The sequence below is a fragment of the Sinohyriopsis cumingii genome, chromosome 1 (genome assembly GCF_028554795.1).
Source record: "Sinohyriopsis cumingii isolate HCF-2022 chromosome 1, ASM2855479v2, whole genome shotgun sequence".
Classification (NCBI taxonomy): domain Eukaryota; kingdom Metazoa; phylum Mollusca; class Bivalvia; order Unionida; family Unionidae; genus Sinohyriopsis; species Sinohyriopsis cumingii.
In genome coordinates this window covers 175,866,013-175,890,347 of record NC_142961.1, presented here as the reverse complement: position 1 = coordinate 175,890,347, position 24,335 = coordinate 175,866,013, and the positions used below count along the sequence as shown (strand labels likewise).

Genomic DNA, 24,335 nt, shown 5'->3' with positions numbered 1-24,335 from the left:
GTTTCCTGGAGGGGTTTATTATGCAAAAAGTTTCGGTCTGTACAGCCCCTCTGCTGCTTAAAGTATTCAGGCACAAAGAAGAATGATCATCACATTAGAAAGCTCCCCACATATTTTGACAACACATATTATTATTGAAAGAGAGGGACAATACATTAAAAGAAAAAATGCATTTGTTGTTAAGTCGATACGGTTTGAAAGATATTGTTTTTAGTCGACTTTCTCGTAAATCATTATTGTATTTGCACCGCCCGCCTATGTAAGAAATGATATGTATTTGGGAGCTTCTGGCCAAGACACATTAATTATGTTGGCTAAATTGTCCTTGATGTGCTGATGCATCATTAAATATGAATCAATGTATCAATGAACCATCTAACCAATATTCATTTCATTGCTGGATGCTGCTGCCATATGTTTATCACTTTGGGGGACGGAAACGTTCTTTACATGAAATTTTTCGCACTTGGAAATAGTTTCACAATAAATGACAAATTGTCGATTTAGCTTTCCTGTCAGCATATCTCTCTCTCTCTCTCTCTCTCTCTCTCTCTCTCTCTCTCTCTCTCTCTCTCAAATCGCTCCGGTGGCCTAGTGGTTAGACCGTCCGCCTCGGATGCGAGAAGTCTGGGATCGATCCCCTGCCGAGTCATACCAAAGACTTACAAAAATGGTACTAACAGCTGCCTCGCTTGGCACTCGTCATTAAGAGGTTAGTGTTAGGACTGGTTGGCCTGGTGTCAGGATAATGTGTCTGAGTGCGACATCATGCTACATGTCTGCGGCATGATGCCCCACTGCTAGACATCACTATAAACTGCCACACTGCAGACATCGCAGCGATATTACTGAAAATCGTTAAAGCTACGTTAATAATCCAATTCACACACACACACACACACACACACACACACACACACTCACTCTCCCTCTCTATCTCTTTCTCTTTCTCTCTCTCTCTCTCTCTCGGGGCCCCGAGTGGCCGAGTGGTCTAAAGCGCTCTCCGTTACGGATCACTGCCATCTCACCTCTGTCTGCGTGGGTTCGAGTCTCGGATTCGGCTAATGTAGGTATGTGAGAAAGCTTGCCAGTAGCTTCTTGTGGGTCGGTGGTTCTTTCCGGGGTTTTCCCGGGTTCTTCCTCCACCATTAATACTGGCCGCCATGTATAGCGTTAAATGGCGTTAAACCCTACAACAACAACAACAACAACTCTCTCTCTCTCTCTCTCTCACCAAACTCAAGTCCTCACAAGTTTACCAAAACACACACACCCCACACACACACGCTTTCTGTGGTTTTTCATAACACTCTTGTTTATAAATGTTCAGAGGTTCAATTTTAGCAAGTTTCCAATTATTTATACACAACAACACTGCTACTTACAACACAATTACTCCGCCAGTTTATAAACATTAAGCATGGGTGGTAATCTGCCTATTAATAGTAAGTATTGGTATAAAAAAAAAAAGATTTTAAGAAGTGTTTGAGAAATTATGTCAAGTGGATTTTTTATGTTTAGTAGTGGCAGTCATATTGGAAGGAGGATCTACATCATTTCTACCAAATTGTGTTCCCTTTTGACTCCGATTTGGTACAATTATTCAAATTATTGTTTATCCGAAGTCATTAAAAGTGTTTGTTTTTAGTAACAGCAGTCAATTTTCATTAACCAATCTGAAAGACCTTGATATCAGAATGCTTTATGGAAAATTCGGGTACAAAATGGTCACGAGGATTTTGTGAAGAATTTGTAAATAACAATTACGAATGGATGATGCACTCAGAGACAAAAGACAATTTAATAATCCAGATTATTATATCAAAGAAGTCTGCTGAATATGTAAAGAAGAAAAAATAACGTTTGTCACATAACTGAACTGTTTAGATTCGATATTTCAATTGACTCTAATAGGGGAGATCATTGGAAACGTAATAGCTAATACGTTACAAGAATTAAATGAAGCAGGCAAGATTTATATACCGTTATCGTTTTTGATGGTTAGAGATTATACTGTTGCTCCACTGTCCCAATGCTCTTCTGGAGTTAAGAGCATTTCAAGAGCAATTCAAATGCTTTAGCATAGGAACCAAAGTTCGTGTTATGCCGGAAGAGTTTCGAGGAAATGTGACAAATGACCAGATTTGGGATGAAGATTGGAAGACTTTTGTTGTAAGAAATCCATAAGGGCATTTGGGGATTGCAGTTGCTCTGCTATATTTCTTCGAGTGCGTTTATCTGCTGTATACGTAAAAGAGATACATATCTTCCATTGGAACCTTACTTCCAGTAACGCATTGGCAAATGCTCTTGTCTAACTATATAAATGTTCTTCAGGATTTACGAGCGTCAGGGAATTCAAGAAGAAATTTAGAATAAGTATGAACTTTTGTCACATATCTGAATTGCTTTGGTTTGAGATCTCAACTGACTCCAATAGGGGAGATAACTGGAAACGTATTAGCCAATGGGTTAAAAGAATTAGGAATAATAATTATTCTTAAATTACGACTAAAGGTCTTCGCAAACACTACCAGTGCTCTTCTGGAGTTAGGAGCATTTCAAAAGCTTTAGCATAGGAACGGACGTTCGTCTGATGGCTGAAGAGTTTTGAAGTAAAATGTCAAATGACGAGATTTGCGTTGAGAATTGGAAGACTTAGGAAAGAATTGCCAAAGGGCATTTGGACATTGCTTTTATTCTTCTGTAATTCTTCCAGTCGATATACCTCTTGAAGATTTAAACTAGATGCATGTCTGCCTTTTTAATCTTACTTCTTGTAACCTATTGGCAAATGCTCTTCGCTAACTTTATAAATGCTCTTCAAGATTAACAATTTTTAGGGAATTTTGGAAGAAAATTAGTCCCAACGTTTATCAAATACCTTAACTATTTTGATTCGATATTTCAACTGACTCCAATAGCAGAGATCATTGGAATCGTAATAACCAATATGTTTGAAGAATTAAGTGAAGCAGGCAAAAATTATATACCTTTATCGTCTTTAAGGGTTGGGATTATGCTATAGCTCCAGTATAACTCATCGAATCATTTTAGCACTTGAAAATTTTAAAGAGATACAGATCTTCCTTAGCACTAAAAATTCTGCTTAAATAACGACTAAAGCTCTTCGCAAACTCTTCCAATGCTCTTCTGGAGTAAGAAAGAACATTCGTCTTATACTTGATGAGTTTTTAAGAAATGTTACAACTGACAAGATTTCGAAAAAACTGGAAGACTTTTGTAAGAATTGCCAAAGAGCATTTGTGGATTACTGTGGGTCTGCTATATTTCTTCCAGTGTAATTAACTCTTGAAGATGTAAAGGCGATACATATCTTCCTTTGTAATCTTGTTTCTTGTAACCTATTGGCAAACGCACTTCGCTAAATATATAAATGCTATTCAAGATTTCGGAGCTTCAGGGAATTTCGGTAGAAAATTAGGATAAGACAAAACATTTGTCACATACCTGAACCATTTTGATCTTATCTTTTAACTAACTCAAATAGGGGATATAACCGGACACGAATTAGCTAACGTATTGCAAATATTAAGTGAAACAGTCAAGATTTAAATACCGTCAAAGTCTTTCAGGGTTAGTTATTTTTATGTAGCTCCATTAAAACTCTTCCAACCATCTTAACACTTGTAAATATTCACGGAATACAGATCATCGTTAGGAATAATCATTCTTCTTAAACTACAGCTAAAGCTCTTCTCAAACTGTTCCAATGCTTTTCTGGAGTAAAGATTATTTCAATAGCTTTAGCATAAGAAATAACGTTCGTCATATGCCTGAAATGATTTGAGGTAATGTGACAACTGACCAAATTTGGGAAAAGAATTGGAAAACTTTTGTAAGAATTACCAAAGGGCTTTTAGGGATTGTTATTGCTCTGTTATAATACTTCCAGTGTATATATCACTTGAAGACGTAAACGCGATACATAACATCATTTGGAATCATACTTCTTGTACCCTATTGGCAAATGATCTTCAATAACAATATAAATGCTGTTTAAGATTTACATCGCATACCTGAGCTGATTCGATTTGATATTTCAAATGACGCCAATAGGGGACATATTTGGAAACGTATTGGCCACTGCGTTACAAGAATTAAGTGAAGCAAGCAAGATTGCAAATGTTAACGGGATCCAGATCATCCTTAGGAATAAGAATTCTTCTTAAATTACGAATTTCAAGTGCATATCAAAAGCTTTAGCATAAGGACCAAAGCTGAGGTAATGTGTAAACTGACACGATGTGAGAAGAGACTTGGAAGACTTTTGTAAGAATTTCCAAGCGGCATTTGGGGATTTCTGTTGCTTTGCTGTAATTCTTCCAGTGCCTTTCACTCTTGAAGATGTGAACGAGATGCATATCTTCCTTTGAAATCTTACTTTTTGTAACCTATTGGCAAATGCTCTTCGCTAACTATGTAAACGCTCTTCACGATTAACGAGAGTTAGGGAATTTTGGAAGAAAATTAGGATAAGTTCAAACCTTTGTCACATACCTGAGCTGTTTTGATCTGATATTTCAACTGACTCCAATAGGGGAGATAATTGGAAACGGATTAGCCAATACGTTACAAGAATTAAGTGAAGCAATCAAGATTGATATACCGATATCGTTTTTAAGGGTTAGTTATTATGCTGTAGCTCCACTGTACCTATTGTCATTTTATCAGCAGATAGGGTGAACATACCTTTTGCTGAAACGTCATTTTGAAATCTAAGACCTCATACAAACAAAATAAACAAATATAAGCTTAATGACACCAAACCGAACTAACTTTACAGAGAGTTTCTCTAATTAGGTTAGTTTATTTTGTTACTTTATTTTTGTTGTTAGTGTTTTTCAAAAAGTATGCGCGTTTGGTTTACTACCGGACGTTTTATAGAGTTCGCACCCTCTCTGTTGCTATAATTAAATCATTATTATATCAACCAAATATTTTATTAAGTCCTATACGATGTCTTGTTCTGGGATCATGTAAATATATTGTTATGAATCCATGTGGAGTGGATTGTGCTTTTGAAAAGAAGTTTCTGAACCTAATCATGTCCATATCCCCCCTACACCAAGTCAGATGAATATTTCGCAGAGTATGTGTATGGACTCCATTAAACACAACTAAAATATTACAATTATCTCTGATCACTTTAGGTATTTGTGTATATCTCTGGGTAACATAAATCACATCTGAATTTTTGTGTCTTCCTCGAGAAAATATTCTTGCTGGAATTGTTTGTTTGCCTAGCATTACGTCGTCGTACACTACGAGATTATTAGTAATTAATCATTAATATCTGTAATAAAATTAAAAATATCATCGCCATCTTCATTGAATAACTTTGCATTTTCATTAAAAATTTTAAGTACATAGTAACATCTCTGATCATCAACTGACGGAGCCACTAAATATAACTTGTCCCACTTGAGCCATCTCATTCTCAAATTAAGTAATAGTTGCGTTTTACCAGACCCAGATGGACCTATTTTTATCATTCTGATAGAATTCGGTAATGCTGAAATATGTTTTACTGGCTCTTGTTTTCGAGTCGCTGAGAAATCAATGACATCCATGTTGTAGAAATATAATAAATAATATAAATCTATATTGTGTTCGATGTAGAGCATCCACCCCACAAGTGGATTAAAAACAATAATAACAAAAAATAAAAAGCATGCACTTGCAGGTAAATGTGTAAAATGTGGTACAAATAAATATAAATTTATCTCCCTTGAAAAGTCAAGGAAAATTGGTGGCGATATTGGTACTTCATTGTGAAAATTACCATGAACTCCACGGGCTAAATACCCAGGAAAAAACATCTTCCTGGATATCATTATTGTGGTCCTGGAAACAGACTTGATATCCGACTTGACAAGCGAGATCAAGCAAGACCTGGAGAGTATCATATGCACGATATTGATCGATCCTGTCACGCTCATGATGTAGCTTATAAAGGTAAAGATCTACAACAACGACATATTGCATATTTGAAGTTGATTCATGCATTATATTCTATGAAAAATAAATCTTTCAGAGAATCATAAGCTAATTTGTTGGTTAAGATCTGCGATGAAAGGTAAATTAGTATTCGGTGTCTATAATTAATTAATCGATCATTGAAATAATGGAATTGATTTATTAAGGGATATTGGAGGTGTAGAGCAGTGATCAATAAACCCGCTGCTTCAGCAAATGTTACACGTTCTTCTGCTGAAAAATGGTTAGCACGACCGGCAATGTGGCAAATTTATCTAGTACCACCTAAAACCCTAAAACAATTCAGCATGCACATTTTGATGTCAGCACTCGTAAATAAGTTCATCAGCAGATATTTTATTTTTACAACATGATGCTATTAAAATTGGTAGACGTCAATTAACATACAACTACACATTAACCGTCATTGACGTTGCAAGTAGATATAAGGAAGCAGAACGATTACCAACTAAAACAACAACTGAAGTTTATTCTGCTTTTGAACAAATTTATCAACGAGGACCCTTACCATGGCCACAACTATTACAAGTTGATCCTGGCAAGAAATTTCTTGGTGCAGTATCATCTCTGATGAGAAAACATAACGTAAAAATTAGAAAAGGACATACTGCAATTCATCGTGACCTGGCAAGTGTTGAACGATTTAATTGAACACTTGCTGAGCGATTATTTGGATATCAATATGGAAAGGAAATAATTCAGAAACATATGAGATCTCGCGAATGGGTTGCAAGATTACCAAGTGTGATAGCTGCATTAAATAATGAAATTACTCGAACAGCTGCCATGAAATCCTTTAATGCGAACACAAAAAAAACCCCACATATACCAAGACAACGTCATGACTTTTCAGAACATCTAGTACTAGGTAATGTGACTGTAAGATATTTATATGAACCCGGTGAACTTGAAGGCGGTAAAAAAGAGTGACTGATCCTATTTGGAGTATTACAACACATACAATTTCTAGCGTGGTAAGATCTACGGGTAGACCTGCAATCTACAGATTAGATTCAACTGCTCCTGAACGTGGATTTGTACGTGAACAATTACAAGTAGTTCCTGAAGACACACAATTACCACCGCATTCACTTTTGTAAACTAGCACCTCGACGACGATTACATGCAAGACAGGTCAGCATTCCATTTTCGCGTGTATGACCAAAAATACTATTAATTCTATCTACGGTGAATTGTCTTGAATTATTATTTGAATACTCCCACAACATTACCGGATTACAGCTCGCACAATGATTATTTTGCTGTTGTTGCATTGTCTTGATAAATTCAGCATCGATATCAAAGTCGCGCTAATTTTTTGTCACACTGTTTATAACTAATAATTTTTTTCTTACTATATCATTGTATTACCAGTAGTGTCTGTAAAGTCTATGACAATTCTCCGCAGCTGATATATTTTTCTGACTCGAGACACTGTGAGATAAATTAAGTTTGACCATTCGATACGATCATCGACAATCCAAACATTTTATCAGGAATGGTTAATCCTTGTGATGAATGAATTGTCATTGCGTATCCATAGTAAACGCGCTCTCAATAACATTGACAGGAACTAAAACAATATCATTTAATACAAGATTTTATTTTTCTGACGATCATGGTATATCAACGTCGATATTCTGCTGTCGCGTATCTGCTGCTTGATAACACAATGGTACGAGTAGATTGGAAAACCTTTCTTTATGTAATATAAATAATTGTTGATGAAGTGTATCACGAACTATCTTTCTACTTGCCACTATGAAATCATATGATCTCCATACATTCCAAAAATTGTTTATAGGAGTTTCTCTAATTATTTCACGCATCATTTCACATTGAATTGTATTAGGTTGTAGTCTGAATTATTTCTTAAACTCTCTTAATTCTGGATCAAGCGCTCTATGATCATCGGTTATTTCTTCATAATGATCTACAAAAGTCCTCAGCCATTTATGTGGAGACAATCCAACAAAAGGCGATGGTTGACCATGATCGCCACACATTATTACAGCAGTATGTTTTTGTCAATACCCAATCAAGTAATATTTTTAACTGTTCTAATATTATAACAGTACATATTTCATCCCAAACAATAATCCTTGGAATATATTTTTCTCCCATTCGTTCAGGAGTCCATTTATCTCCCTTCCATCGAAATAATTTATGTTAAGTGCATGATTTAATATTTCTTTCTCTCATTTCTCTTGCGAGTCTGTTTGTAGGTGTTAATACAACTATTTCTGAACAACTGTTCGAGAATGGTTCAATTACACGAGTTGTTTTAACAGAAGTCCAGGCCTATTGAGATAAAGTGTTGTATGTCTAGCTACATGATCATATACAGACGGTGCTGATGACAATTTTAATATTTGATGTTTTTGTTAATAAATACCCTTAATTTCAACGTCAGCGGATTCAAAATAATTAAGTATATTTTCTTGTTTTATTCTCCTTTCACAGCATGAAGCATACTTGCCGATATGTAGTTGTTCTAGCCATCATGTATTTTGTTTATTGATATAAATTAAATCCGTAGCGACTCTGATAGCAAACTCAGAAACTCTATTTATCATCACTAATAGATTTATCGAAACGTACACAAGCATTGGAGTAAACTGCGGTGACTCACCATCAATACATCTCACAATTGTACATAATTTTGTTACTTCTGATAAATTAACGTTACCTCGACTGACAAACGTATTTCTATTCGTTGTATCAGCAATTAGAAACTCTAGTTCAGCATCGTCTATAATCAATCTTGTACAATGTAGTTTATGATCATATGATCCTCCTTGGTGAATTTACCGATTATTTTTCTGTCAAGATCTGTTGCGATTTTATTCTCAAAATCAGTTATATCGGAACTTTCATCATCAGAATGTTTACTTTGTTGTGGTAACCAAACTTCTTTCTGTGGACGATATGATCTAATTGCTTCACTTACTTTTAACAATAACAGTATTTTTACATCGAGCATATACCGTAATAATACTGTTGGTGCCCACATTGTTTCTGAAAAATGTTTGCCAAACCAGACATATCAAATCGGCTGAAGAATATCGGCAAACGTAAATGACTCGATGCATGCTAATCCAGTCAAATCAAAATCTGGGAATGGTCCATTTTTCGATACTCTGGCCATTTCGTGTGTGGGATGTCCGAATCGCTCAAAATACTTAGTACACTCTCCCATTCCAAGAAGACCGCTCCGGTGGCCTAGTGGTTAGAGCGTCTGCCTTGGATGCGGGAGGTCGTGGGTTAGATCCCCGACTGAGTCATACCAAAGACTTTAAAAAATGGTACTAACAGCTGTCTCGCTTGGTGCTCAGCATTAAGAGGTTAGTGTTAGGACTTGTCGGCCTGGTGTCAGGATAATGTGACTGGGTGGGACATCATGCTACATGTCTGCGGCATGATGCCCCACTGCTAGACATCACTATAAACTGCCACACTGCAGACATCGTAGTGATATGACTGAAAAATTGTTAAAGCTACGTTAAAAATCCAAATCACACACACACACACACACACACACACACACACACACGCATTCCAAGAAAACTTCCCGGATAACATACAACCATATCAACTGAAATAACATTTATATAATCATATTCAGTACTCCATAATCTACCGTGTCTGTATTCATACAACTACGTTGCATTACTTCAAGAAAATACAATCGTGTTGGTTTCCACGAATTTTGTCTCTCCAGCAAAACGAGCAGCAACTGAAGGAACAGTAAAATAATTACTCAGTAATTGTTCAGTATCGTCATGGGTGTATTTTGACGAAAGATTTTTCATTTCTTCATTGAGTTAATCTTTATGTTAAATAAAGCCATCAGGCCGTACAAACTGATCTTAATTTCCATTATCTGAACTTTGAAATAACCATTACTGATACAGGATCATTCTTACTTATTTCGTTAATAAAATCAAATATATCTCCTTGATAAATTTAACAGTTCAATTTCGTGGAAATATTGTTACTGCATTAGTCCACGCATATGCATTATGATCAATAATTTCAATCGAAGCTCCTTTCGATTTATACTTTGATTCGTTTAAATTCTCTCCGGTTATCGTTCTTACCATTTTCGAGAATTTGAATTTCTTTCCTAATTGACCTATCGCCAGTTGTCAATCATTCTGCTCGATTGACCAATCAGCGAGCCCTGTTATACACACCTCCAGGCACTGTTTACGTCCGCCATTTTTCTCCGACAAGCTGCTTCTGTCGATATCGACTCGGCTATTGTATATATTTACAAATTTCGCAACGGTTCCGAGAAGTCGCCCCACTTCGCATGGAGAAGTCGCCCCAAGGATCATATATAGTAATTCTGAGATGTCGCCACATGGTTAAGGCTTTATTTATTGTTGTTTTTCTTCAACTTAATATCTTATTGAATTTATAAAATTTGCAATTTTTCAACTTTTCCATTTGATCAACTTCGCTTCTGTACTTAACGAAAAATAAGTGTTATCTGTCCCTTTTGCTCTGCTCTTTAAATTATTAGATGCATTTTAATAATATTTGTAGAGACAGTGTTGTCTTTATTTTTTATTACATTTACATCTAAAAATGAAACATGCGTACTAGATGCAGTATAAATAAATTTAATTATCAGGTGAAAATGATGTAGGCGATCAATAATTTTTTCATTTCTTCAGTTGAATGTTTCCAGATCATAAATATGTCATCTAAAAATCTAAACCAAACAGATGGATTAAACTTTTCGTTTTGAATAAAATCATGTTCTAATTCACCCATGAAAGGGAAGAGTATATAGGAGCCATATTAATACCCATTATCTGTATGTAATTCGTATTATTAAATTGAAAATAATTATTTTCCAAGATAAGATTTTTACTATTTTACAAATATCTTCGCTAGATAGTGTGCTATTATTAGGATTGTAATCAAGAAAATATTTACACGCTTCAATACCATTTGCACGCGGAATTTTGGTATATAGTGATGTTACATCTAATAATACCAGTATTGAAATTATCAGATAGATGTGGAATAGACTTCGACTTTTAATGAAAGTAGTTGTATCTTTAATGTATGAAGGAAGTGATTTCATTAAAGGTTGTAAAACTCTATCAATAAATTTAGATAGGTTTTCAGTATATGAATTCCAACCCGATATAATGGGTCGTCCTGAAAAATGTAAAGGTAAATAAATTGGGTAATATATAGAATTGAGGTGTACGTATGTTAAGAGGGAAAGTGTCAAATTCCTCATATACGAAACTATTATTTTTGAGATATACGTATGTTAAGAGGGAAAGTGTCAAATTCCTCACATACGGTTATTATTATTTTTAGCGATCTCATTAATGCATGTTGAAATATTTTATTTACTTTCTAATTAACGTTCAACTTCTTTAGCATAATCATCTTGATTCACAATAATAATAGTGTTTGACTTATCATCCATTTTAATTACTATACTGTCGTCATTCATTAGATTATATCCAGACTTAATTTCGTCCTTATAAGTATTACATTGATATTGCTTTAATTTAGTTAATATCTCTTTTGTGATCGAGTATATATATATATATATATATATATATATATATATATATATATATATATATATATATATATATATATATATATATATATACTCGATCACAAAAGAGATATTAATGGATAATTAAGAGGATGATGCATCTCATGTGTGGTCCACGTAACACCGATGGTGTCGACAAAGTCGTCGATGATACAATAAACGACAAGGATTATAAATTATCTCGACGATCAAAGATATTTTTTTCAGAGCAAAGTTTATTGTATTAGCAGAAACAAATAATACTTGGATTATCAGTGGCAAACGTGACTTTGTCCTTCATAATCAAGAAATTGCCGTATTAAGTAAAAAGTCCAAACCAGGATTGTTGACTGATATTGACAAAGCGTATATATATATATATATATATATATATATATATATATATATATATATATATATATATATATATATATATATATATATATATATATATATATATATATATATATACATATATACATATATATACATATACATATATATATATACATATATACATATATATACATATATATATATATACATATATACATATATATACATATATACATATAGATATATACATATACGCTTTGTCAATATCAGTCAACAATCCTGGTTTGGACTTTTTACTTAATACGGCAATTTCTTGATTATGAAGGACAGAGTCACGTTTGCCACTGATAATCCAAGTATTATTTGTTTCTGCTAATACAATAAACTTTGCTCTGAAAAAAATATCTTTGATCGTCGAGATAATTTATAATCCTTGTCGTTTATTGTATCATCGACGACTTTGTCGACACCATCGGTGTTACGTGGACCACACATGAGATGCATCATCCTTGCTAAAATCTTTCTTGGCGTCATGAGAATAGTATTAATCAAACTTTTATTCGTCGAATCAACCAGAGCTCGCATCGGTAACTGGGGGGATATTCTGTCAAGATTAAATTTATTTTTAGAAGGCTTGATTTTAATCTCCTTCAATTCGTTCATATTACAATTAAGACAAATATATTTTTTAATTGATATTACATATATACAATTATTCCAACAAAGAACAAATGCATGTGGGTCATGATATTCTTTACAACATCTTGTGACAAAGCTTGCGTAAAAGAATTCTACATATATCATTTACAAAGTGTACGGAGACGGAGTTTAGGACCTAAACCGTGTCTGAAGTGTGGTGTTGGAGTTAAAGGAAACACGCAGTTATGTGTGCAATGTGGTGATAAAAAATACAGAGAGCTCAAAAGTTATTATGATAAAAAATAACAACGACTATAATGATAACGTTATAGGATATGTGAAAGATTATCTAGCTAGATTTTAAAAATGATAATTTAGACATTACTATTTAAACAAATGATATTATATATAAATGTAGCAGAAAGAATTTGTGAGACACCCCATCATCAAGAATTATGAAGCGTCTTGTGATGGTATCATGAAGCACTGTCTATTTAACAAAAACAGTCGGTGCTGTAATGCAATTTTTTTAATAATTATCGGTACCACTACATACAGAATTCTGACTCTGCGTGATAACTCGTAAATTATCCAAGGAATTATGTTTTGGATTTGAAACAATATGATCGATCACAAGGCCGTCTTCGATTACTCCCTAATAACATTCGAATATAAATCGGTGACAGTAATAATATTTCTTTAAAGCATCAAATCTGAGATAACCAGTATTAATGACAGCACCAACTGGTGTTTTCAATTGACAGTGCATAGTGATACCATCACGAGATGCTTCATAATTCTTGATGATGGGATGTCTCACAAATTCTTTTTGCAAAAAGGGATATTAAGTCTGTAAATACAGAGACTGGGGAGGAAATAATATTTCCATCATGTATGCAGCTGGTAAATATTTTGATACCGGTATACCTTCAGTACAATCTGTCGCAAATAATATAACCAAAAATATAAACGAAAAATAATTTTCCATTATTGTTAAGAGAGATAACTGTCAAGCTAAGTTATCTCCGGTAGAGTAATTAATTAGCTGTCTCGATTATATTACTAAGTATTTAATTTTTTGTGTCATTATACTCATTGTTAGAATAATTATTGATATAACATTGTTTGATTAATCTGAAGCTTATATCGTCGGCGGGGAAACTTCCATTTTCATATATAATTATATCATTAAGGAAGTTTCACCAGTGGTGAAGTGTGTAAGATATTTTTTGTGTGCATAAAATGTCATAATACAGCAGTCAATTTATCAATCTGGGACGTATATCGTTGGCATGCCAAGTATATCACTACAACCTTTCAGTATTGTTGAAGGGAGATACCTCTGTCAAGCTAAGCTCTCTCCGGCAGAGTAATTCAGTAGTCTTTTCGCTTGTTACTGCATAATCTCACGATTTATTTATTTTTTGTGTTATCGTAAACTAATTATACAAATGTGCGATAATTTAACTATGTGCCTACTAATTAACATACGTAGTTTAAGAGAATATTTCACTTACCTCATCTGAGATTGCATTAATGTTTCTAACATTTCTACGAAGATTTGTAACCATATTTACGTGAACTGTTCGTAGCGTCGTTAATTTAGTATCTACTGTATTATAATTAGTGTCTACATATTTTTTGTTGTGGCATCTTCATCAGATGTTGGATCTCTTAGAACAACTATTTTATTTCCATTCATGCTGAGTTCACCTGTCATTGTATCACCGGTTGATCTTACACGATTAGCAACACTTCTTTCAATTTCATTTCTAATAGTTGCAATTGTTATATTTGAGTCTCTGATTCTTCCGCCGTTAGTAATTACTGGAATATTATCCGTGGTAACGCCGAGAACTCTACGAACTATTCATTCCATTTAATATTACTCGTCTTTAAAACACCGTATTTATCCTGAAAAACAACAACTTCATTTCGGTCAACTCCAGAGAGGTTCATAATATCGGCGAGTTCATCTTTAGTCGCGTAAATTGGCAACTCAATATCACCTTTTTTTTAGTCTTTGATAGAAGAAGATCTTCCGTAAATATCTACCATTATACGTTATGTTTAAAACGATTAACGGCTACTTGCATAATCACGCACTGCTTTATGAGGTGTTAATGTTGATTTTGATATAGCGTTGAGTACATTAATTACTTCAAGAAAAACACCTCTAAGAATAGTATATTTACTTTTAGCAGCATCAATTAAATCAAAATTTGACATTGGCAGAATTAACGAAGTGTTACTGGAAGTCTCGGACCTTTTCCGTACCGATAAGTGGTTCCTGGTAATCTTATACCTTTCACCCTTTTTTAAATCCTTTTCCTGTTATTTTATGAGCAGCCATTACCTCAGGCAGCACCGCATGAAACACCAAGTGCAGTGTTTTTGTAATAGCTGGAACTGCAGTGGCTATTAACGCTGGTAAAGCTGCAAAAAGTGGAAATATACCACCTATTTTAACTGAATCTTTAATGGAACTCGGAGAAAGATGAAGTCGAACTCCGGTTTTTGATTCTAAAGCCTTATTAAAATGTTTGAGTTGAGTCTTGTTTAATGATAATTTGTTTTGACCACCAGTAGAAATTTGATCTTTTTAACGTTATTTTGTTCCGCATTTACTTGCAAGTTTGATTGTAATTGTTTCAAAGGGCTGGAAGTCAGAGTGACATTAAAGTGATTATATGACATTATAAATATCATGAGCGATTTAATCACATGTTTGCTACTGGAGCGTCAATAATTCTCATTCGTCCACCAGCACTTTCAAGTAGCATTGCTTTGTCTGAGAGTATAACAGCGACTGCTATGTAACCACTAGCAGGCAGTCGAGCTACGCGGGTTCGAAAATGTATATCAACGACAGATTGCCTGAATAAATCTAAATGTTCCAACGAAAAGTAATAGATTGGATATAATGTTGTGAAATCCCAATGAGATATCTACAAACCAGTGTCAACATTTTGATCACGCCCCATAAATGTCATCAAGCGATAATAAGCACGTGCAACATGATTTTGTTAAAAATTTAACAAAACTTCTTCAGAAGGTTCTTGATGTCCGTTTCTCCTCAAAGCAACTTTAGAAATTCCAAGTGTGTCAAATACCATTGGATTTCGTTCCTGTGAATCTATTCAAGCATTTTCTTGAAATGCGATGAATATATGTCATGGTGCAGAAACTCCTTGCTGCGATAATATTTGCCATGTGATAACCCAGCCGCATTACTTTGAACGCTATCTGTAATCATTGTCAAGCATGATAACAATGCTTTGCCACCTGAATTCATAAAAGCAACTAGTTTTTCTTCTTCTGAAAGCGATGGAGTCATTACTGGCATCCACAATGACAGTTTTGTTAATATTACTTTACCAGCATCAACTGCGTTGGGTCGCCAGATTGCATCATTGCCAGTGGCGTTTCTTACAAGTACCACAGTGTGTTTAGCTCCAAATATAACTTTTCTAACATTTCAACAAAATCCAATGATATGTGATAGTGGAATCTCACATGAAAAATTTTGTTCTTCATTTAAAATTGATCTACGTGCGGAAAATCCTAAGTTGAAATTTTCGTTCATCGATGCAACTGCGTCCCCAGCTGCATTTAGTCTCACGTTGCTACTCTCGGGGTGATCAGTTGTATCCATCGCAAACATCAGTGACGGACCAGCTGACCTCAAGTAATCATCGCTGTATCTTGCCAAACCCAATATAGTCGTAGCAATATCAATATTTTCGAGACACGATTCAATCTTTTTATTCCTCAATCATGTATATAGCACTGTTAAATAATGCCATGACAACATTATTAACAAAAGCAGGTCGATCTAAACGTCCGTACGCTATATCATCTGCTTTCAAAGGACTACCTTCTACTTCTATAAACGCTTCAGCAGGTAAACAATATATACTTGTATCTTGAACCTGTAATTCGATTCAATCACGCCAATTTGGTACATGTGCGTCATAATAATAAAATTGATAATCACGTATCGAGTCATCTTTGAGAACTGGTGCGTCCATATCGAATGCTGGATCGGATATACGCTTGAACATTTTATTATAATTGTTATCGTCTAACACGAAGACCACTTCCTACTATCAGACTATCAGTTATATTTTTGTCTTTTTCTGACTGGGGTATATTAGCCAGCTCTTTTTTTTAATTTGCAGCTTGATTTATTATTTTACTGATATTTACAGGCATAATTTTAGTACTGGGTAATTTTACTGGCTGTTGTTTTCTTCATACTAATTGAGCTCATCTTTCTTTGATTGCTGAAAATGCTTTACCAGCAACATTGCCAACAGCACCAATAGTTTCAATAGCTTTCATCCCTAATTGTTTTGCAATCGGTATTGCTTTGGAGCCATTCTGTCAAATAAACCCTGAACAACATCATCAAGTCCATCTCCGTAAATCGCTTTGTAAGTTGGCAATTGTGAGTTTACTACCCTAACTAATATAGGTCCACATTGAGCATTATGTATAAAATCATTTTTAAATTACATGTTGATTAATTAATTGTTTTCAGTCGCTGTAATAATCATCGACAATTTCATTAATGAGAGAATGATAAACATTATGATCCAAAACACCGCCTGTAAATAATCTTCGACAAATATCAGTTATTTCATTAATAATTCCTGCAGAATTATTTCCTGCGCGTTTTCCTCCGATCAAAACTTCTAATCGATCAACATCGGCGATAACACTGTCAGGACAAGTAATAAGGCCGCTTCCTGTTTTCGAACCAAAATATTTATCATAAAAGATTCATCATTTACTTCTTCTGTTGTATTTTCTCTTTCCTCCTCACTTGTTATTTGTACTTATTGCTTTGATTGTTGTTTTTGTTTTTGTTGTTGTTGTTGGTGTTGTTTTTGTAATCGTTGTAGGCTTTCCAGATATTTATTTATCCCATGAATAAATTCAATATATTTTTGATCATCATTTTTGACATAATCAGTTTTATGGTATACTTTATAAATCCACTTGTACCAGGTTTCACCACTTACATGTTTATTAGCGTACCCAGGTTTCAGAAATACTTTAATATTATCACAACTGTGCACGGCAAGTGCAAGTTATCTTGCCTCGTCAATATTTTTTATGTAGGAAATGTTCATCTCGGAAAATGTATCATTTAGTTCTGATTCCTGCTTGTTTTGCTTCTGGTTCTTTTACAACAGCACCTTTAAGTTCTTCTTCACCTTCAAGTTCTTCTTAAAGTTGAGAAGCAAGTGAAGGTTGAGCAACAGCTATTTCAGTTAGAAGATCTCTTAAAATCTTTTTTGCTTGTTTAGTTCTTCTTGCTATATTTTAAGCTTTTCCAGCAGTTTGTTTTAACGTTGGAAGAAGACTTTCAGTAGCTACTGCAACTCTTTCAGTTACCTTTGTAACAGGCTTAAATAATTGTTCTGGACCTTCTGCATATTCAACTTGTGCTTCTTGTCGTTCCTGTAGTTTTTGTTTGAGAGCATCACGAACAGGAAAATATCTTCTAATTGCTTCTAATCTTTCTCTAGCTAGTCTACTAGTGTATGATTCCATTATTGATGTAATAATGATCTAATTACTCATATATTTATAGCAGCAGAGAGGGTGCGACTTCAATGAAACGTCCGGTGGGTAAACGAAAATACATACAAATTTAGAAAGACACTAATGACAAAAATAAAGTAACAAAATAAAAATAACCCAATTAGAGAAACTCTCGGTAAAGTTAAAGGCTTTGGTTTAGCGTTAGTGACCTTATATTTTTAATTTTTTTCGTATGAGGTTTCAGTTTTCATAAATGACGTTTAGAGCAAAAGGTCTGTTCACCCTCTCTGCTGCCACTTTCTTGAGAATAGACCAGAAAGAAAAAGTATGTGTTTGGTTTTGATTTGGTTATAATTAAAAGGATCTACACTCACGCATTCGCACACGTACATCGTGGGAAAAAAGGGATTTGAATTTCATTTTGATTTTTGGCAAACTTTGAGTTGTCTCTTTTCGAGAGAGGTGGGTAGTCCTGAAAAGGATCGTTGGGTGTTTTTGTTTGTTTGTTTTGTTTTGTTTTGTTTTTTAAAAAAAATGCGTTTTAGCTGCCTTATCCATTTGCCACCACCAAGGCTTACTTCTTGACCTGCTACTGTCGATGATTTGGTAAAAATTACTAGTGTTGGTATCTCAGACGTAGTAGGAGTGTTGACGGGGTTGAACTGTTTGGCCCGGGAAGGTCTTTTTCACTTGGGTTGTTTTAAAGACGTCTCATACTTTGGTTCAGACTCCTTAACTCTGCTAAAATGTCTAAGAGTACCGTGACCGTTTGACTTTCACTGTCCTCCTTCTCTCATTTACCTTGTTTCTTCTCTGCTCCTTATTCTTCCTGTCGTTTTCTACTGCCTCTTCTTCTCGATGTTGCTGTTGAATGAGAAAGGCTTGTTCTGCTTCTACCTTTGCAAACATTTCTCCAATTCGTCTTTCTGCCTCTGTCTAAAATCGTCCACGTATGGTCCGTCATGTTCTAACTCTGGCGCATTGCTTCACTGTGCACAGACGCTAGCGCACCTATGTAGGGAATGTGACGTCACAGGTAGCTCTCTTCGAATTGGAAGACAGATTCCGCACTGTGACTGAACTTTGTAACGCGAGTTAGGATTGGTGAAAGAACTCAATCCGTTTCGATCTGATCTTCCACTACAAACAACCGTAATGCACCTCATTCCATTCACCTGTTCTCGTCACAAGACGTGTACTAGCGTAGAATCGTCTACCCTCCTATCGTTGATGCTGTTCAACCAGAACTATCCAATGTATTTCAGATAATCATGGGTTATCACCAAGGCCTATACGACCCTTTGGAAACCAAGGATCTATGTGGAGAGGCAAGGCTGTCTGAAGCGAGTCTTAATCTACGGTCCAGATGTCAGACGAAGTTTGAAGAAGAGAAGAAGGACAATGCGATGCACTCTTTGTTAACTCAATGGTGTTAACAAAAACACTAAAGGCCTTGTTCATGGCAACTCATATGTCTCGAAACGATGTCTATTCTCTCTTGCCTCAATTGTTATTTTACGATTGTATAGTTGCTTGTGTGATAGATTTATGTAGATAAATCTAAGTTTGTGTGATAGATCTATGTCTCTATACATGTCTCTAACCGTCGCTATGTTTATGTTTTTATTGTATTTCACTCTACCTAGGGTAGCGCGTTTTCAGGTCAGCCCCTTCAAACACTGTTCTTCACTGCTCCGCCCGATTGAGTTCAACCACTTGCAACATTGTTACAACTGATTTCCTCACTGTCCAGTACCGTGACGTCACCCCTCTCCAATTCCCTTTATCCCTATACAGACCCAATACATTGTTGCTATACATTCCCTATGCTAAATTTCCCTTGTCCGTATGTAGTCCCACCCATGTTAAATTCCCATTTGCCGTGTATCGTCCCAGGATGTTTTTTGAATGGTAAGTCACATTTAGGCATCGTGTTGCCATTGTAATCGGACTACACATTGAGGCATCGAGTTACATTTTACTCGGACTACACATTTAGGCATCGTGTTACCATATTACTTGCGGTTATGCTCTATTTAAAAAACAGAAGACCAATCGCACGTCTAAAATTAAAATTCTTTCGACAGGAATTTCTTTTTTTTTATTAAACACAATATTGATTTTACGATTTTTCATTTTGAATTGACATAAACAAAAAATCTTAAAACAGCACCCCATTAAGTGTCTCGACTAATTTTAGTTACATATATTATCCATATCGAGCAGATCCTATAAAGTGCCCCATTCATGTGTGGAGACACCATACAATCTGTCAGACGAAAGAAGGGTGTCCTTGGTGCAAATAAGATTATCTATTTAAGCACATTTTTATTGTTAGTTCCGTTTTAGATCACGCATTTGCTTTAAAACGTCTGCTTTCCCACGTTTCCACCGATAACCCCTGCCTAACCCACTATACGCATGCACAGAAAGTGGAAAGGTGCCGTGATATCATAATAATTTTGTCGTATACACTTTTTATACTTCGTTCAAGACAGGTACACAATTATGTTATTATATCATAACTTTGTTTTGCATCAATATCAGACTACAAGTCCAATGTTGTCGAGCACACATTCTTTTTACATCGTACCTGACTAATTCACCATTCTGCTATTTGCAAAATAAAATCAAATAACATGAAAACATATGGGCAGTCAGGACAAATGATGTAAAAGTATTTTTTCTTGTTTCAAAGACACGTATCTCAAGATAAGTATGTGACGAGCCAAGCATAGTTCCAAGCCAAATATTCTTTGCAAGTTTGCCAATCACTGTTAAGCTGTGCGCCCATCTATAGTCTACTTATTCCTCCTCATATATTTGTACCACCTTATTGATTTAAAAAACGAAAAGCAAAAATGATATAAAAGATGCACAGAACTTAGTCAGTTCATTCATTTTATTATAATTTCAAACCTGATTATGACCGGGGGTCCCTTATCTCAAATGAATTAACGGCCATACTCAAAATCACAGCTAATAAACAACTGACGAATGTTGGAGATTCAAAAAAAATCACGTGAGCAGTCAAAAATTATTTTCGATATGTATATTGACAGGTGATGCAATATTAGAATGAAAAACAGAAACACGGAATGCTGGGAAACAGGTGCACATGACCTATCGTCTGACAATACAAACCCGTTTGTTTGTACCCTCGTACCGATTTAAATGGTTGGAAATCTTTAATGTGATAAAATGTGCAAGGAACTTAGTCAATTCATTCATTGATTTATGGTTTCTAACCTGACTGTGAGTAGAATGGCCCTAACACTGTCATCTTTTGCGCGTTTCATGCTTAACAGAAGTTATCACTGTAATAGACGGACATGCACGGATCCATTTCCAGTTTCTGGACAAGTCCATTTTCAGCAAAGGGGTGTATTGTGACTACAGATGTACATTCATAAGTCGTCTGCTTTCCGATGTTTACAATGTCGAATCCAGCAAAGGAAAATGATGGCAACTACAAATTTGCTTTTCATGTGGATTTAACAAGCGGTTTAATTTCTATGTTCATATATGCAAAGGGATATAATTCCAAACTCTCAACGTTATGTAATTCACGGAATTATCCGGCAGTTGACGAACAGGATGTACTACGTCATTATGTTGTCTGATGGAATAAACTAGCCTATAGTGTACGCAATATGGCGCCGTGTTAGTATGGAAAGTCCGTTAAGCATGAAGTGGTGCAGGGGATGCCAGCATTAGTGCCATTCTGCTCACAGTCAGGTTCTAAATTATAAATCAATGATTCAATTGACTTAGTTCTGAACACTTTTTATCACATTAAAAGTTCTCGTTTTTGAAATCATTTAGGGGGGTACAAACAAACGGGGATGTAGAGTCAGACTATAGTAGTACCAGTATTAGCACACGTACTTCATGGACTAGGTACTAGACAAGTATATTTGTATCAATGGAGCAACCAGGAGTGATTCGCTCCCCGCACTCTTTCAGCAGATTGTCAAAAAGACTGAATATATCCCATTCTTTTGTATATCAGGGCCCAGCAACGTGGAATGAATTGCCCACTGAACTTAGACACAAAGACACAGTGATCACATTCAAGGGTGCTCTCAAAACTCACTTATTTCGACTGCAAGAACAAACTTAAAGACCTAATAATGTTTCCTACCTTAAATATTCTCAGCATGTTTTTTAATGTTTTCTAATTTCATGGTGTTTGTTTTTGTAATCATATGATTATATGTTTTTTATCTTATATGTGTTGTCTAATGTTGTAAAGCACTTAGAGCTTCTAAAGATTAGGCGCTATACAAAGTCCTCATTAATATTATTATTATTATTATTATTATTATTATATATATATATATATATATATATATATATATATATATATATATATATATATATATATATATATATGGATGAAGAAGATAAACTCTTGTATATATGGATGAAGAAGATAAACTCTTGTACACATAGTTCTACAATGAATTTCAGCAATTCTGGTATTACATAAGGGGTCTAATTAATTTATTTAAGTAAAAAGAGTGGTTCTTGCCATTAAGCGCACATTTGAAGTCTCCTTTTCTCGACAGCAAAGCAATTAAGTACGTGAGAGGTGATTTTTCATTACACTGTTCAATATCATCACAAGTATGTGATACTTTTTACGTTAAGTGTTTGTACTATCATGAATCTAAAATAATAATTTTGCAATTCGAAAGCAAATTAAATTGCAACCTTTTTTTCTAACGAAAACAAACCAAACTAATTTAATTAAATAATTTTGGATCTTTGGTTAAATAAATATGAACTTTTATGAACCAGAAATCTATCATTTTGACCTCCATGATCCAGTAATTCCATCATTTTGACCTCCATGATCCAGTAATTCCATCATTTTGACCTCCATGAACCAGTATATCTATCATATTGACCTTCAAGATACAGTAATTCTAACATACTGACAGACTCGAAGCGAAGGTTAGTAGGAGTTTTACTAGTTCTTCAACACCTGAACATATATATATATATATATATATATATATTAATTAGACCCCTTATTTAATACCAGAATTACTGAATTTCATTGTAGAAATATGTGTACAAGAGTTTATCTTCTTCATCCTTTTGGATCGTCCGTCATTTTAGTTTATATAATAACTACTTTCATTTTCATGTGCCATAAAAGGGAACTGCATTGATTAACGTATCGTAGAATGTCCAAATATGATATAACAAGCCTTATTTGGAAAAATGTCGCTGCCGGGTACAGTTTTGTTTTCTAGACAAACTAAACACTTCAGCTCTAATGTCCTATTTAAATATGCATATCATACTTCAGCCGCATCTTTGTCGAGCCTTACGGTATAACCTGTTTTTTCTTTTAAGAATATCGGTGTAGAATTTAGAGCGCAAAAGATTTAAAATCAGACAAACTGTTTTCTTTTCTTTGGACTGCATTAACTGAAGGTTAGATTTCGCAGCTAAACACCTCACCCTCTCCTAAACAGTTATTTAGGCACTCATTTTATATCTGTTAATGGTTGGATATGTCACGTAGGCACGAAGAACCCGTTAATTAGGATCTTTTGTTGCTGTGTCTTCAAAATGACACAGAAGAAAATGCAACCGACCTCGCTTGTACCATATGCTTATATTTGTCTCTCTCCAGTGTATGGGACAGAAATTTAACCGATGTAATAACTTCCGCATCGTTTTGTATATTGCCATGTTCCCATGCTGTGACATTTCAAGGTATCGCTTGACAAAGAAAAAAATGGCTAACAAAAGCTGGACATTACTGAGCAAAGTTGTGCAAAATGTTCTGATGAGTTTCACCACTAAATAGAGAATAAAATTGAATAAAATTTGCGATTTAATAAACTGTATCTAGGAATACATAAAATTTGACTGATTAGATTTGAATTAGATCGCACTCCTTCATTCGTATGACTATGTTTCCACACCTTTCGAAGCATGTTCCTAGTTCCATCGTCATGTAATAACCATTTAATTCCACCGTTGTGATTTTGAAAGCAGACCAAATGAAACTCCAAACAAATTAGGAAACTTCATTTAGGTCATAGTGACCATTTTCTCAATGTAATCTTGTCTGAGTATGCCAGTTAGTTTACTGTATTAGGTCCAACACGTATCAATCATCGAGAAACTTGTATATTATATTGACACTTTAAGAAAATTATTTTGAGTAAAATCTTCGATAAATACAGTGTGT

The 24,335-nt window shown here is 34.7% G+C and overlaps 1 protein-coding gene across 1 annotated transcript in view; it reads left to right on the top strand.

The window, feature by feature from the left end:
• LOC149808432 (PI-stichotoxin-She2a-like) overlaps positions 1 to 24,335 on the top strand; it is a 59,637-nt gene that overhangs the window by 24,196 nt on the left and 11,106 nt on the right. The gene's annotated exons all lie outside the window — the stretch shown is intronic.